Source organism: Alligator sinensis, unplaced genomic scaffold (genome assembly GCF_000455745.1).
Source record: "Alligator sinensis unplaced genomic scaffold, ASM45574v1 scaffold197_1, whole genome shotgun sequence".
NCBI lineage: Eukaryota > Metazoa > Chordata > Crocodylia > Alligatoridae > Alligator > Alligator sinensis.
The window spans coordinates 66,580-82,931 of record NW_005842928.1 but is presented as its reverse complement, the minus strand read 5'-3'; the positions used below and the strand labels follow the sequence as shown (position 1 = coordinate 82,931).

At 40.8% G+C, this 16,352-nt stretch overlaps 1 long non-coding RNA gene across 3 annotated transcripts in view; it reads left to right on the top strand.

The window, feature by feature from the left end:
- Positions 1–9,849, top strand: part of LOC102378739 — a 325,687-nt gene extending 315,838 nt beyond the window's left edge. For all 3 annotated transcript variants that reach the window (XR_003091910.1, XR_003091909.1, XR_003091908.1), the window contains 2 exons: positions 3,981–4,099; positions 7,946–9,849. This is a non-coding gene — a long non-coding RNA (uncharacterized LOC102378739). The remainder of the gene's footprint in view (positions 1–3,980; positions 4,100–7,945) is intronic.
- The last annotated feature ends 6,503 nt before the right edge of the window (positions 9,850–16,352 follow it).

The following is a 16,352-nucleotide window of genomic DNA, read 5'->3' as shown; positions in this document are numbered from 1 at the left end:
TGCCGGCGCCGGGGTGCGCGGGGGGCCGCTTTTCCCCATGCTCAGCACCAGCTCCTTCCCTGCCAGCGAGCAAGGGGTCAGGGCTGCGCGCTGTCCCCTGCCTGTACTGTGGGGCTGGGGGGCACTGGGTGTGAGCGGGTGCGGGAACAGGGCCCACACCCATGTCCCAGGGCCCAGAGCAGGGCAGCAGGAGTACAGGGGTCCCGGGCAGCAGGTGCTCTATGGAGCTGAGCCAGCTCCCCCCCTGTCCCTGCTGGTGCAGCCCAGCCCGACTCCACAGACCCCTGCCAGCCTGCAATCTGCTCTGGGCCCCACTGGTGCTGGCCCTGGGACACTGGTCCCAAGACATTGGGACATTGGTCCCAAGATGGTGACCAGGGGGCGGGACACCTGTCAAAGGGCGGGGCTACCCACACGTCCCTCAACAGCTTGCTGCAACTTGATAAGCAGCCCTCCGTCTGAAATAATTGCCCGCCCCTGCTCCACAGGCACCTAAGACATTGGTGACTTACCTGAATGGCAGGTACCTCTCAGAGTCAATATTGATCGCAGTGGAACTTAGGTGGGAGTTAGATTTCTTTGGTTTAGTTTTTAAATAAAGATACAAATGAATCCACATAAGCCAGAGGCTCTACTGCTTCTTAAAATGGTGCTGTAACCCTTAGTCAAATGTATAGGTAAGTGATAATGGGAAGAGTCACAAAAAACACCAAGTCAGAAGTATAAAGCATTAAAGAATTTATGATTGGGGCTCACTGTGCTCAGGCCATCCCCAATGGGCTAACAGCTCTTAGACCATTACCAGCTAAAGTTAAAGTGCCCTGATGATTCTTTTAAATAAGCTACTGGGACTTAAAAATCATATTTTTCAGTGAAGAAAACTATTTTAGGTGGTATTTAGAGGCACCTTCTCAGGAATGATTGCTTATGGATTTCTATGTGGAAGGATGCAAAAAATAACTCGAATGCAATACTTTAAAACTTTCTAAAATATTTTCAGGTTAGTTTTCATATACCCGAAGTGCTCTATATGTTGTTTAGCAGTCACTCACTGAAGCAGCTGGGCAGAGATCTCCTTCTTTCAGAGTCCATACTTGAACTGGTCAACATGGCAGTCAGATGAGCCTCAGCATACTACAGAAACTAGTTTCATATTCTCAAAGGTACATTCCCCACACCTTCCTCGTTAAATATACTTCTATCCAATTTATTAACTAAATCAACTAGCAGTGTTCAGTGAATCTGAGCGACTTTGTGCTGTCTCATGCACCAGCGGTTCCCCTGAGACAGCAGGACTGTTCTCAAGCAGCAGTAAGTGAATTAGTTCCCAAACTGATGCAGTTGTTCCCTGAGGTCTTCTTGGGCAAATGGATGGCTGTTGCCTCTGTGGCTCTGAGCTCCCTTCCTTCTGGTATTTGGAGAAAGTTTCACCTCTTTCTCAATATGTGCCTGTCTTCATAGTATGGTGGGGCTATGTCTTGTGAGATTACTGCTGCAATGTTTATTATTGTAGTTATGGAGTGGGATCAGCTCCTACAGAGATTTTTGTTTCGCCTCTTCTGCCTCTCTCTTTCAGTTTTCTGCTGGACAGAATGTCAGCAGGTAACAGCCCATGCTTCACTGGTGCTGCTCTGTATTTTAACATTTCTACAGAAGGATCAGGGTCCTCAGCTTGTTTCAGTGTGTACTTTATTATTTTGACATTGTTTTCTACCAATTCATTGCATGAGGGATAATGAGGACTAGCAATTACACATCTAAACCTGTATTTCAGTGCTAACTGCTTAAAATTATGCCCAGGAAACTGTATCCCATTATCAGACACTGAGCCCATTATCAGACACTGCTAAGTCAGGTAGACTATATTTGGTGAAAACAGATTTGATATGCATGCTTGCTTAGCTTTAGTATCTTCTAATAAGACTATCTCAAGGAAGTGAGAATAATAGTCTAGGATAAGTACATCATTTTTTCCAGACAGCATAAACAAATGTATGCCTATTTTGCTCCAGGGGGCCAATTTTTCCTCTGCCACCAACGTTCTCTTTTCTGCTTGAGCAAACATATGTGACAAGTCTTAACAGCTTCCTCAGTGTTGCTGTTCCTTTGAGGTTAGCATAAATTAGTAATAGGGGCTGGGAACATCTCGGCCCAGTCGCCCTGTGCTAATGGCCTTAATTATTTTCTGCAGAGTCTCATCTGCATCAGCAGCTCCATAGCGTTAGTCCATGTTTTGTCTGAGATGGTGCAGGTTTTCATATCCAATTGACATAACCAGATGGACTTTGCTCCACTGCACTTTTGCCAAGTGCTCTGAAGAATGTGTCTACAAGCACCAAAACTCTCCAAGTTTTGTTATCAGTTTGCAAATCATAAATTTATGTCTGAAAACATAATCTCTATTCTTGTGGGGGACGAGTGCTAGGTTTGTTTTGACAATAACTGACAAGTTTCAGCTAATACTGTTCTCCTGTAAATAAAGACATGACACTTTTTACACGCATGGACTAAGGCCAAAGCATCCTTCTCTACTTGAGAAATTTCTTTTAGAGTGCATGGTATAATAGCCACTGTTCCCCTGTTTTGACCGTACTCTTGCAAGACAACTGGGCCAATGCATTCCTTATAGACACCTGGGACCTACATACTCTAATAATATTTCAGGGTTGGGGTCCTCTTTAATTAACTCCTTCATTTTCTGAAACTCTTTATTAAGATTCGTACCCTAGGTCCATTTCACATTTTTGCACAGTAGGGCTCTCAGGTTGTTGGTTCAGGTAGCTAAATTAGCCACAAATTTCTCTACATAATTTGCAATTTCAAGGAATCTTTACCCCCTTCATTTGTTTGTTGGAGTGGACATGGTGTCAGTCAGTCTTGCTGAAATCCATATCTGTTTTCTGTTATGACATTTGCATTAAATAGATTTTACATTTTTTATTCTGGCTCTTTCCCAAGCTACTCACAGCCTCTGGTCATGCTCTTCTATTATTGTCCCCAGAGCACAGTGTCAAAGGTGGAAGCCTTCATAGCTTCATCATAGCCATCATATCATTTGTTGTGCTTTCCTGCAAAACACACCCCCAGACTGAATACAACCCCAACAGCCATCTGAGAAAACAGTGTTTCCCCAAAAAGGTGTTGCATCTGGGTAAATGCATGTTTCTGTTTTTCAACTGCCAGAAAACTGCTAATACACCAAGTGTAAAAAAGTATGTGGCATTGTCCATCTCCCCAAGTATCCTTCCACGTATAGGTGGTGGAAAACATTCCCTTTCATATATTTATTTCTTTATTTTGGGTCTCCATGAAAATGAAGGTTTTGATTTTTTCACAATGGGACAGTGTTGGTTACACTCCTTATCTGTGATTTCCAGAATAATAACCTTGTCTAGCTCCTCTTTTGGCCTCTGCCTTAAGACTAGAGGAACCAAGGGCACATAGGCAACAGGTAGGGGGTACACATGCCCCCCCGATGGCCAACACTGATGCTGTTGGTAGGGCTGGTGCCACCACTGACAGGGCCACCGCCATCGGCGGCTTCTGTGGGTGCCCCCCAGATTCAGGAGGCACCAGTCACTCATGCAAGGGCATGAATTGTGGAATGACGGGAATCTTTCAACTCCATTCTGTACTATATTAAAAGCTTCCCTATTCCATGGAAATTTTCCAACTCTTTGTCGATCATTGTTTCTCTGTCCCTCCAGTCAGTGTGGCCTCTTAGTAAGACCATGAACTTGACATATTTTGAACCCAATAATGAGTACTTGTTCCTTGATACTTCTAGATTTCTTCAAGTTTTTAGTCTGTTCAAATTCTCCCTTAGCATGGATTAATTCATCATTATGACCTGTGTGCTTTGCTTGTTTATCATCTACTGCCTGTGGCTTTTTATTGTTGATATCACTGCTTCTAGTATCCTGTTGGCTTGCAAAGCTCAGTCCAGATTGGCTAAATAAATCCATTTAATTTACTTTAAGGTTGGTAATCTAGTCACCTGGTGCCACAATTTCCCATTGTTCCTATGAAGAATTCTTTTGAGCTAATGGTGTTGTCATCATCCTCTTTGTCCACACTTTGCACACTTTCCTGGCATGAGGTAAGTCTTGCTGAATTATATTATCCGTTACAATTCCTTTTTTAAAATTCCAGGCATTGTCTTGGCTTTGGGTTTTTGCTACAACATGTGCTACTCGAAATGTTTTTTTGTGGACTCCACCTCTGAGCTCCACCTGCCTCTCTGCTTTTGTTTCTTTTCTTGCAGTAGTTAGGATTCTCTGTAATATCAAGTGTGACAAAACCCTGCCTGGACTGAGTGACTTCCTTTTCTTGGGGTATAGGTTGTAGCCAAATTTTAGTTGTTTTGTCCAGGATTAATTCTGGGTCTTGCCTCTGAGAAATTTGTCCCTGACCCCAGTCATGGTCTTGTCTCTCACTAGAGAGGGTGTTACAAAAATTGCAAAAAAGGTCACTCAGGTTTAGATTTTTTGAATGCTCTTGTCTGTTTTCATCTTCTTTTGAACATCTGTGCAAGAACATCTTTCTCCTATGCTTCATTCTTATATGGAATTTGAATACTCCTGAAAGTTCTGTAATACAAGGCATGGACCTGCCTCATTTTAAAGTGTTCAAGGGGATTTATTCCATAGGAGCGTGCATCAGATGTCTCAATAAAACTGTTCCACCTATCTGTACTATGGCAAGAAAAAGTGAATGTATAGTACTTTACCCTTGAATGTGATGGAGAAAATCATTACTGGCTGGCTTCATTTCCTGTGGGTTACAATGGGGCAGAAGAAAGAGTTTTATCAGAATCAGCTGCGCTATACTAAGTTCTCCACCTTTAAATTGGTACAACTGTTTCATCTGCCCCTGCCCACAGTTTCATAGCTAGTCTACTCTGAATTGACTGAAAACTATTAAAACTTTCAAGTACTTCAAAGCTAGCTATTTTCAGAAATCAAGTTGCCTTCTGACTGTTTCCTTTTACCGTCACCCCTGTTTTCTGGTGGAGTATAGTACTGCTGCAACCTACATCTGTTGTCCCTACATTTCCAGAGAGTTTCAGCTCTGCTGGGACTTTTAATTGCTCTGTTCTTCCACTCAAGGGATTTTCTTAGTTTATTTTACTCCTGGAACCATGTGTTGTTCATTAGTACTCAGAGCCAAGAAGTCTGACAGAGGTCTGCTTCATTCAGTGCCTGTGTCCTGAGTGATCAGCATTGCATAACATGAGCTTCTGCATAACATAACAACTGGTTCCAACTGGCTCAGGCCAGAGCCTCTTAAAGGTACATTTCCCCACTACTTATGCAGAGTACATAATGGAGCTTTAACTGTGATGGCTTGGGTTGAAATCCTAACCTCAATTATGGCTTCCCCATGTGTTAATACTGAAGCTAATACAGTGGCACATCATACCACCATTTCTTTTGCTCATTATGCATATGAAATAATCATCATATGTAATTGCCACATGCATTTTGTAGGCAAACACATGTACTGCCCTTGTTGTGTGAGCCTGCTAATGAGTGAGACTAAAACCAAGTTGTCAAAAGTGACCAGCACTTGTAAGTGCCCCTTTATTTAGATTCCACTCTGTCAACATACCCAACTTGAAGTGTTATAAAGAGGCCTGTTTTTTCACAACTCAGCTCTTCTTAAAATTAATCTCATTAAAGGTGTCCCTAGCTGGGTGTGCAGAAACTGAGGCTCTTTGCTTTGAAAAACTTAGCCTAATGCTCTAATCTTTGTAATATCTACCATCTAGGTAGAATCTATGACTTCAGTGGGGCTCCAGGCTATTCATGAAGAACAGGTGATAGGATTGTGGCATAGCTTTGGAATCAGGTGTATCTTTTCCCCAAATCACATGTGTTTCTGAAGGCAACTTACTATGTTTCTAATGAGGATGGGGTGGAGAGGGTAAGATCTGATTTTATGCTAGTACATATGATGCATAGTAATGGTTGATTGACATGCATTCAATATATTGCAGCAAATGAACTCAAGTGTTGGCATTTCCCATTCCAATTAATTTAAGATCTACAAGCAGCTATTTAGACAGAAGCAAGAGGAGTAGCTGAGAAAGGTGGAAGGGGATCTATTAATGTCTTTTTCTTCAAAATATTATTTACATAACAAGGGTTCTGTATATAACATACAATTGAAATGCAGAGTTAGCTGACTCAACTGGCATAAAGTGACCAATTAGACAAAATCACATGTCCATAGCTAGATTATTTTCAATCTAAATTATGCACAGTGCACTACAAGTTAATAAGGAGTCCGTGGAAAAATAAATAAGATAACAAAGGAATTCTTGTTGTCATTCAACCCCATGTGTTTTAGAAAACATTGTGTTTTAGAATCACTGGATACATTTTCAGTTATTGGCACCTGCTGGGAAGATGGAAAACTAGAAATGAAAAACAGTAATGTTAAAACTTTTAATTCTTTCTGCATTGCCCCAGGGGCTATTTTTTTTCCTGAGGCATCAAAACAAACAGCAGTTTTGGTTTTATTCAAGGACAAAACTGGACAGGGCAACACTTGTTTTTTTTCCCTTCAAAATAAGTATTACCATAAATGAGACTAGATGCTTGTTACCCTTAGCTATTTTTATTTAAGAAAACTTCTTGAAAAAGCATTCACTCTTAGCCCGTCTTGTCACCAACTTTGCATGGCAGACTTAAAGCCAAAAGCTTCTTTCTAAGATTTTAGGAGGCTTTGAAATATTGAAGAAAGCTAAATTAATGTTCACCTTTATTACTATGTTTTCCAGAGAAAGTTATATAGCTACAGCAGCAGTAATGTTGTCATCTTTGCATTTTTATTTTGCTGCTTCAAACACAATAAATTATACAATTATAGAATAAATTATACTTTAAAGACATGGCAGTCCTCTAAGACACTGTTCATTAGACAGTTATTGTAATATATGAGACATGAAGTTACCCAAAATAGGCCTTGTTCCAGTCTCCATTGAAGTCAGTGGCAAAATTCCAGTTATTTCAGTGGTTCAGGATCATGTACATAATGACCACAACTACCCAGCAATGAAGAGTTACTGCCCTTGAGCCAAAACCTCATCTTCCCTCTACAGGTGTGCTGGGCTAATAGTGTGGCACAAAAGCTGTATTTTAACTGGAAAAACAGAGCAAGAGTTAGTGAGGTGGTTCAGAGGATTTTTTGCCCCTTACATATCACAAAAACTACAGCTGTCTATAGAAGCAAATAGGTTTAGGGGCAGGCTGAAGTGTCTTGTGGCCCTAAATTTAGGTACCATGTGGCCTGGTTGTGTGGGTGCCTGGTTAGTGGGAGATTTCTGTCTCTTGGGCTTGTGGGACATGTCTACACAGAACTGCATGGTGCTAACCGTGCTGCTGTGAAAATAGGTCCTGCCCATTTATTCATGCTGCACACATACCCAGTGCTGAATAAATGTAGTTTCAGTAGGATACACCTTTGGGCACACGCAGTGCCACAGACTCTAGCACTCCCACTGGAATGGCTACCTTACATGCTATTTGGCATAAGATGTGTGCAGATAGAGTGAATGGGCAGGATGCATTTTCAGAGCAATGCTTCCTAGCACTATTTGATGCCATGTAGACATGCTTCAGTAGTTCCCATGGGTAAAGCCCTTCTAACTGGATTTTGCTCACAGCATAGTGCTGAGTTCCTGTGACAAAACCTGGTCATTGTGATGAAAGGAGATACCTCAAGCAAGGAAGGTGAGGTTTGGGGGAAAATGCCTGCTTGCTACAACTGCAAAAGGGAGGAAAAATAATCTGATCTTTATGCAATATTAATGGTGCTATCTCCTTGCACAAGAATTAGGCTGTGATATGCTTCTGGCTGTACCATGACTGATCTTGCTGGGTATACTTAGTGGCTTCCCTTTTTCTGAAACTATTTATCATTTTTTCCTTTTTTATCTTAGCGAAGGAAACCAAGCTTGTGGTTTAGAGACTGAAAACGTTATGTCTTCATAGGTTGGAGACACCTACCAAGCCATCTCTGCCTGCAGGAGCCTATGTATTACATAATATAGGCAAGAGTCTATACTAATCCTGAAATGTTCATGAAGTAAAGAATGCTGAGACATTTACAGCTGCCTGGCACTGATGCTGACAAAAGAAATGGAAATCAGTGTATCTGCCAGGCTTGTCAACACCTTTGAAATCTGCCGCCGAGGCTGGTGCCCTGGAGAATTAGTTGGAAAGGGTGAAAGAACCACACTGACAGAGACAAAGTCCAGCCCGCTGTCCCCATTTCTTCCTTTGTCTTTGTTTCTTTTCCTCCTTCATATTTGCCTTGCTCTCTGCTGTTTTGATCCCAACATTAATGTTGTAATATTGGTAAATGCCTTAATTAGAAGATTTATTAGCTTGTGCTTTCAATCGTTTACTGAACAAAAGTAATATCAAAATAAAAGCTATTATACAACCCTTTCTTTGGGTTCAAGCCGCCTCCTTTGATTTTCATTGTTAAACCCCCGTTGGCTTTAATAAGGCCCTTCATAGCTAACTTACATACTTGCCAAATTGGCTGCTTCAACTTAGTCACTTAAAGGTGCCTAAACAAAAGCCCAAGTTTTCAGAGATGTGGGACATCTTCAGTGCCTGTTAGCGTAACTGGATAAAATCAAATACATATGCCTAACAGGGTAACTAAACACTGAAAATGTTAGCCCTAGCTTACAACCACAGCATAATCTATGTAGGTTGGCACCACACAGTTCTGGATATGACTTGCCAATATTGTGCTTTGTCCTGTGATGGGACACCTTTGACCTTTGATGGGAACCCACCTTAAATCAGAAACACACAAAAATTAATTGAAGTAAGTAGTAGACAAAACAAAACAAATCAAAAAACAAAGCTAGGATGAGTTTGACAACTGTAATTAATGTTTATCCAGAGCTTTGCTCCTGATGATAATATACACAGCAGCCAATCATGTATTTTCAGGATATTTCTAATATTGCTGACTACTAATATTTCAGAAATATAAAACCATTTCAGCTGTCATCAGACCTCAAACAGCACTATACCAGGGCAGTCCTTTGCACAACTTCCAGCCCTGTTCCAAGAACTGGGAGTGGAAAGTGTTTAATGCACTAAGTTATTAAACACCAAGCTATAAACAAGCGCTTCAATATTTGAAGGATCATGACCTATTACATAAAATCATAAAATGTAACTTGGTTTTCAAGTCACATTAATGTAAAATTATCCAAGGTTATTTTAGAATTTACAGAGCTACAGTTGGCCCTTTACATAGGCAGGGAGAGTGTTGATTATGTATTTAGCTTAAAGATGGGGGGCAGATTCAAATTTAGTTACATCACCATAAAGAAAAAAATCCCTTTATTCTCCATGTTCTAAATGATTATCATCCTGAAATTTCCATGCTGTAAATAAATAGAATACAACATTGTTGAGTGATAATTACCCGTCTTTGTAACACTTACAGGTGAAAAATTCTATCTGAACTGAGCGATATTACATTGTACAGGCATTTGATGGACCTGGGGAAAGATGCCCAACTTCAGTTCATGGCTTTAAAAATGTTCCACATGAATCATGATTTTGAGCAGGATTTCACTTTACTGCATTTTGTTGCATCTAACATGCCCCAGACTATAATACCACCTTGTTTTTGAAATCCAGAATGAAGAAAAAAAGATATTTCTGTGCAGCGAGTAATTGAGCAGCAGCAGCTATGGAGCAGTCTGCTTGTTGTTCTGCTCCCTGTGAGTTAAGTGCAGATTTTACTTTTACTTTTGCCCATAACCAACAGAAACAGATACCATATTTCTCACATGTTGCGTGCACTACAATTTCCAGCAGCTTTTTTTGGGGAAAACAAAATTGTGTTGTACCTAATAAAATACAGTATGCTATTTATCATCAGTGAGTTTTCAACAGTCATTTTTTGGAGGTCTGGACTCATATTTTCATTGACTAGAAAAATGTGACATACGCCTGATGCTAATGGATTGTTTGTGCCTCTTGCACTGGATTTAGGACTGTCATCAAAACATGACTTGGTTAGCTTGTATTTTGAATAATGTCTGCTGCCTTACTGGCTAACAGTGATCTGTTTGTTCATTTTTAAAATGAAAGGTCTGGGGGCTTTCCCATACTTTCAGACCAAGTGTAAGATATCAATGGCAGGATGGGAGGGTAGAGAAATCTGCTGCAATTCCTTTATGAATCTGCGGTATACTCTATGTCAATTCACAACATGACCTCTGACTTCACAACTGAGTGGGAGCCTTTGCCAAACTCTTGCAGTGAGTGAGGCCAAGTATAGCTGCTTCACTATGCCAAGAACTGCAATGGTGGGCCCTAGATTAGAATTTATCTTCTTGGCTAAGTACAGATAGTCAAAAAACCTGTGGCTGAATTGATTCAATCTTTGCAGGTTAGTCTAAAACGAGTGGATTGAACTGATTAGCAAGTAAACAGACCTTCAGTTTTGATTCCAGAAATGCAGCCACATGCCTGCAGTGGCTCAGATCAGAAGCTGGTGGGTACCAGAGCACCCCTCCCTGCTTAGCTGGAACAGGCAGCTTTGGCCAAGGCTTTCCTGCCCATCCTGTGAGGGTGGGGTTTTCAGGGGAGGTGAAAAGCATCCTGGGATGCTGGGGAACTGTGGTTTAACTTGAATCTGGAGGGGATCTGGGAGAGAAGTTCAATAGACTGATTTAACCTAAATCAGTTAAGTCTGATAGTACATCCACATAGGTTTATCTTAAACCAGTTTCAGTCATTTTGAAAGTGGTTTATGTGCATTGAACTTATGTTATGTTACAGATCTGAACTGGTTTCTGATCACTTCTACCTATTTTATGTAATTTCTGTCCCTAGCCTTTGTCATTGGGGTGCTGCTCCAATTCTTGCCTTGGCATATGGACTCCCTGAAGGTCCTATTTACTTGGTCTTTCATCAAGGGATTAGGAGTTGGCCCTGACTAAGGCAAAATCACTATCGTTTGTGCATGTTAATTGTCCTGATGGTGCCTCTTGTTGACACCCTTAGAACAATTACTTCACCGTTGTCTGGTAAGGCAACCTTTTTGGGAATGGGTGTATCTCTGAACTCTTTCCTAAGCTAGACACTGAGGTGGTCTGTCTTTGACTTGCAGTTGTCTAGTATGTCTTAGGATCTGTTCCTTAGAAATTAATTACAATGACTAAAGGGCAGTAGTTATACAAAAGGTTATTAAACATTATTACTTGTTCTTCTGATTGCCCCACCTATCACCCTCCCACTGAACCAGACATATGTTTGAAAAAGAAGCTGCTGTGCATCACCTCTCCCAGAGAACATGTTGCAGACAAAAGGAAATGTAACCACAAGTGGAGAATTGGATTTCCCTGCCTTTTTCCAAGATAAATATTTGCTTGAGAGAAAAACAGCTGGAAAAATTAGATGTATGCCTGACACAAACAGATGGCATATTTGTGCCTGTTGCATTGGATCTAAAACTGTCCTCAAAATGCTACCCAGTTAACTTGCACTTTTACCATCTCCACCTTTTGAATAATGTTCCACAGCCATATTATAACCCATACAGAAAAACTCACACTGAATGTCTCTCTGCTGCTCAAGTCAATGAAAGCTGCAGGTGCACAGATTCCCTGAAAATCAGGCCCATCATGATTTGCTTGTCTAAGATGAAGATTCCCCTGATTCTTCTCCATGTACTTACTGGCGCTCACCTAGATATTTTTCTATTTAGAGTTGAATAAAAACAAAAAAAAATCAACATCCTTCCTATCATGCACAATGGTTGCCATTGAAAAGTCATCATTTGCTAGCATTTACTACATCATAGTATCTGAGGTACCACAGTTATTTCCTGTTGCAGATTTAGGGAAACACATACCACCGTTTGATAGCCTTTAGTCAATGGAGATTTTCATAGTGGCAAGCATGATTGTCTACTGCCAGGTTATCTGGTTTCCTCCAGAATGAAGTTCCCCAGCTCCACATAACTGCTGCCTGACACTAGTACCTGCAGTACACTTTTCCCTGACATCTGAAAACCATCAGAATCTGTTCAGATTCTGGAATTGAAGACATGTAGAAAAGGATGGAGATTTTAAACAGAGGTTCTTCTGGATCAGGCCTGTGCCTTCACAAAAGACATATTTTTATTTTACCCTTATATAATTTGTCCCCTGGTTTCAAGTAAGATTCCAATAAGATTTTTGTAAGAACATGACCAGCTGAATAAATATATAAAAAAAAAGATGAATGTGTGGATATTACTCATGGAGGCCCTACATGTGCCTGCATAGCAGTACATTTTGGAGAGCAGTAGTGATACTGAGATACATGGAAAGAGTTGGTAAAGGCTAGATCGATCTTGGGAATGCATTCATGGTAATAGTATATTGTAATCTGGTATGTAGGGAGAGGAATCACAAGGTAAATTCAGGTCAATTGAGGCTTCAAAATGGGGCTACGGGGAATCATAAAAAGGAGTCATAAGCCAAGAAATGAGAAGTCGCACAACATGACCAAACCTGCTGCGCTATCATGACAGGAGAATGAAGGGAGAAAAATACCAATGACAAAAAGAAAGCAGCAGTAAAATGAATATATATTCATGCAGTGTCTGTCTCTCCAGACAAGAAATGATGCCAAACAGAACCACATCAGCGTGTGGCCGTTTCTTGCACTGACACTAAAAACATCTGTTGAGGTACAGTGTTTATTCTGTCTGCCAAAGAAGTGTTTTTTAATCTTAAAACATATGCTAGAAATGGGAAAATTTGGACAAAAACAAAAAGAAGAACAAGGGGTGGGTGGCCAATAAATTAAGAGTGAGGAATGGGGGAGGACCAGTTGGAAGGAATGTTTTCCACGCAGTACATCATAGTTAATTCGGGTCATCTCAGGTCACCAGCGGAGGGGAAGCTCAACAAGTCATTCATATATCCCTTGGAGAAGATAAAAGAAAATGTGGGATGCCTTTCATGTCAAAGAGTTTATCACTCAAAGCAAAAATCATGGCACAATTTTCACTCAGTGATGAAAGCTTTATTTAGCAAGAACTTCAGCATCTAACTTTAAGCACATGAGCAGACCCAATGGTGTCAGATTGCTTGTGTATCTACTTGATTTGGGATCTTGAGAGGAGTTTGACTAGATGTCCTCTTCAGTGCTATTTTAATAATGATTCTATGAGTAAATGGCTTGTTTATGACATTTCAGAAACATTTTTTCAATAAGAAGATCATACAATTGTTTCTTTCATTATCAATCTAGGCTGGGTCTATTCCAAAGCCTACTGAAGTCAATGAGAGTATTTCTGTTGACTTGAAGGCACGCTCTATTTGGTACCATCTGAAGTCCATACTACCTGATATATGAGACACTTCTAAAATGAAGCCAGGAACAAACATTGAGTCCAGTCCAGGAGCCCCTGTATTCATCAATGCAATTCACTGTCTTCCAAAAAAAAGAGGAAAATACACCAATGCTAAAATCCAAGCCCAACTGAAGTCAATGACAAAACTTGTGCAGTTTCTACTGATTCAAATTTCAACCCTAGAATTGTCTGTCTTTTGAGTATTAGGTGACTAATTCTAAGTAGGTTCTTGCTGGGATGCTTTTACTCTCAGAAGCTTTATCTAAGAATCTCAAATGTGGTCAGATTCACTGTGCTTTTTTTCTCCAAGATGTGCTTAGTTTCACAGTTTTGAAATGTTACACATATATGACTTGAGCAAAAGGGACTTAAATTCAACACACAGATGTGAACCTCTGCTGCTGCTCTTATCTCTAACTGAATAACCTTGTTTTTTGGATTCTGCTAAATCAACCCTTCCAGAGATGAATGATCTCTGGGATTTATACAAATTCTTTGGGAAATAAAGCTTTGGAATGGGATTGATTGCATGGAATGGAAGAACCTTTCCAAGGGAGGGTTTGTAAAATACGACCCTTTCTTCTCTTGCCCCTGACATCTAATTATACCAGTGGATTTCTGCTCTAGTTTATCAATAGACTGTTTATTTGAAGGAACTGATATTTCCAATAAAGTGCAGCTGCATATATAATGGACTGTACCTACTTAACATACATTACATATATATCTAAACATGTATGTATGTGTAACTATTTCTATACAATTGATATAATATACATATTTAACTAATTGCTTTTGCCTTCTTCCTCAGACATACAAAAAGATTTTTGTTTAAACATTAAGGCTGCATCCAGATGAGCATGGATGTGTGGTATGTTGTGCCGAAGGCCCATCAATCATGCCACACACTGCATGTGAAGATGTTCCCGCACTGCTACTTTGCAGTCTGTGGGGGGGGGGGTTGGCCCCAGGAGATCCTAGGGTCAAAAAACCCACGCCAACAAAAAAAGTTGGATAGTGCACATGGTGGCAGCATTTGCCACCCAAAGTGGGAACCTGGCTGGCCAGAGTCCCACTCTGGCTGCTGGTCAGGCTTCCTGCCATGGCTGAAGCCCCGGGAGGCCCCCAGGACCCCAGGTAAGGCTGCTGGGGCCGGTACAGTTGCTGGCCCCAGCCTCCCCTACCCCACCCAGGGTACCCTGCTGCACACCAGAGTGCAGATGGCATGGGCATTCCCTGGGGACAAGAAGCAGCAGCAAAAGGTGTGCCACTGGGGAACACTTGGGGAGACAAACATCTGTGTTCATCTGAATATGCCCTAAAAGGACAAATAAATAGATCCCCCAGTACCTCCTCTTCTTCCCTCCACAATTTCTGGTACAAATGATTTTCTCACTGGCTACAGAGAAATATTGTCTGGCTCCTTCATTAAAATATGAGCAGCAAATCACTGGTCATGACTTCCTTATGATGACTATAACACTTTAATGAGGGAAATTATCAATAGCCAATAACAAATAAGGTGCTTCTGGCAAAATTTTCTATTATTTGTGATACATTTCAAGAACCTTTTAAGATTGGGGGATGTTTTCACTAAAACCCATGAAGAAGACATTCAGTTGCTTGCAATTAGCAGATAATAACATCTCAAGTCCTGTTTAACTGAAGTCTTGGCTTTTGGCCTCCATAATGCAACTGGCTGCAAACCCAAAGCACAACTTAAGCTCTGGACTTATTTGGATTTTTGACTTTCTTGAATGCTCCATCCATTGCATGATTATGGTCTAAATTTGCAAGTTATACTTGTTTTGCTAATTGACCAGCTCTAGCTGGATGAATTTCACCCTGTGCCAAGTGCTTATCCAGCACATTCAGCTCTGAACCTCCAGTGGTGTTCTGTGCACGTACAACTGCCTGTTCACATATTCTCAACTGCACTATGGAAGTCTGAACCATAAGGAAACTGTAAGTAGTGCCGAAGCTTTCCGTTGGCCTTCTGCCCAGGGAGAATTTCACCCTTGGTGAATAAAAACACATATGTTACACTGATAGTCTGATTACAGGATTCATCCCCAGTCACTTGACAGGACTAAACTGATTATCACTTACTGAGTTAATTTCTTGAACTGATTTAAATAAAAAAAAATGGGGAAGAAAACCTCTGGTGGTCCTCAGGGTTCCTCAAGCCTCTACAAAACAAAACAAAGTTTAAGGGTTTGCAAAGCATTTTCCTTTTAATTTAAACCAGCATTCTCAAGGAAAATTAAATTAAAACAACAACAAACATGTTTTTCTCACTAAACAGAATATGGAGCCATACAAACAATAAAGCTCCTTGTTTGGAATTAATTCTTGCCCTGCTTCTGGGATTATCAGGGGACTAAAATTGTAACAAAACAAAACAAAAATTTGCTGCAGCCTAGAATTCACATTTTACCAGAGGCAAAAGAAAACTGAAACCCAGACATTTGAGCCAGGTACAGACATTACACTTTTACCAGTATAAGTGATTGGAAACCCATTTATAGCCTTAACAGAACAGAAGTTCAGCACACAAAACTGGTCTATACCCATAACAGGACACAAGTTCAGCACACACAGACTGATTTAAAAACGGTGGAATCTGGTTTAAGATTTGCAACCCCACCAGAGGGCTATGTGGATGCAGACAGGAGTGACAATTTTCACCCAATCTGGCCCCTGAAAGCACTCTACATCTGTGACCAAACAAAAGTGTGTGGCTGCAAAGTGCTTTAAAAGGGCCTGATCCTGTGAAAATCTGAACCTTCATTGCATGAGGATTCAGATGAAGACATTTCAAAACATAGTGTCTTAGGTAACTTGTGTCTGCACTGCTTGCCAGCCTTGGAGCTGTTTTCAGAATGGGAGGGGGGAAAGGAGGCAGAGGGAGTTGGATCTGGGTTTTTTTCAGCTACCCCTAGAGAGTAGGATTCAAAGGG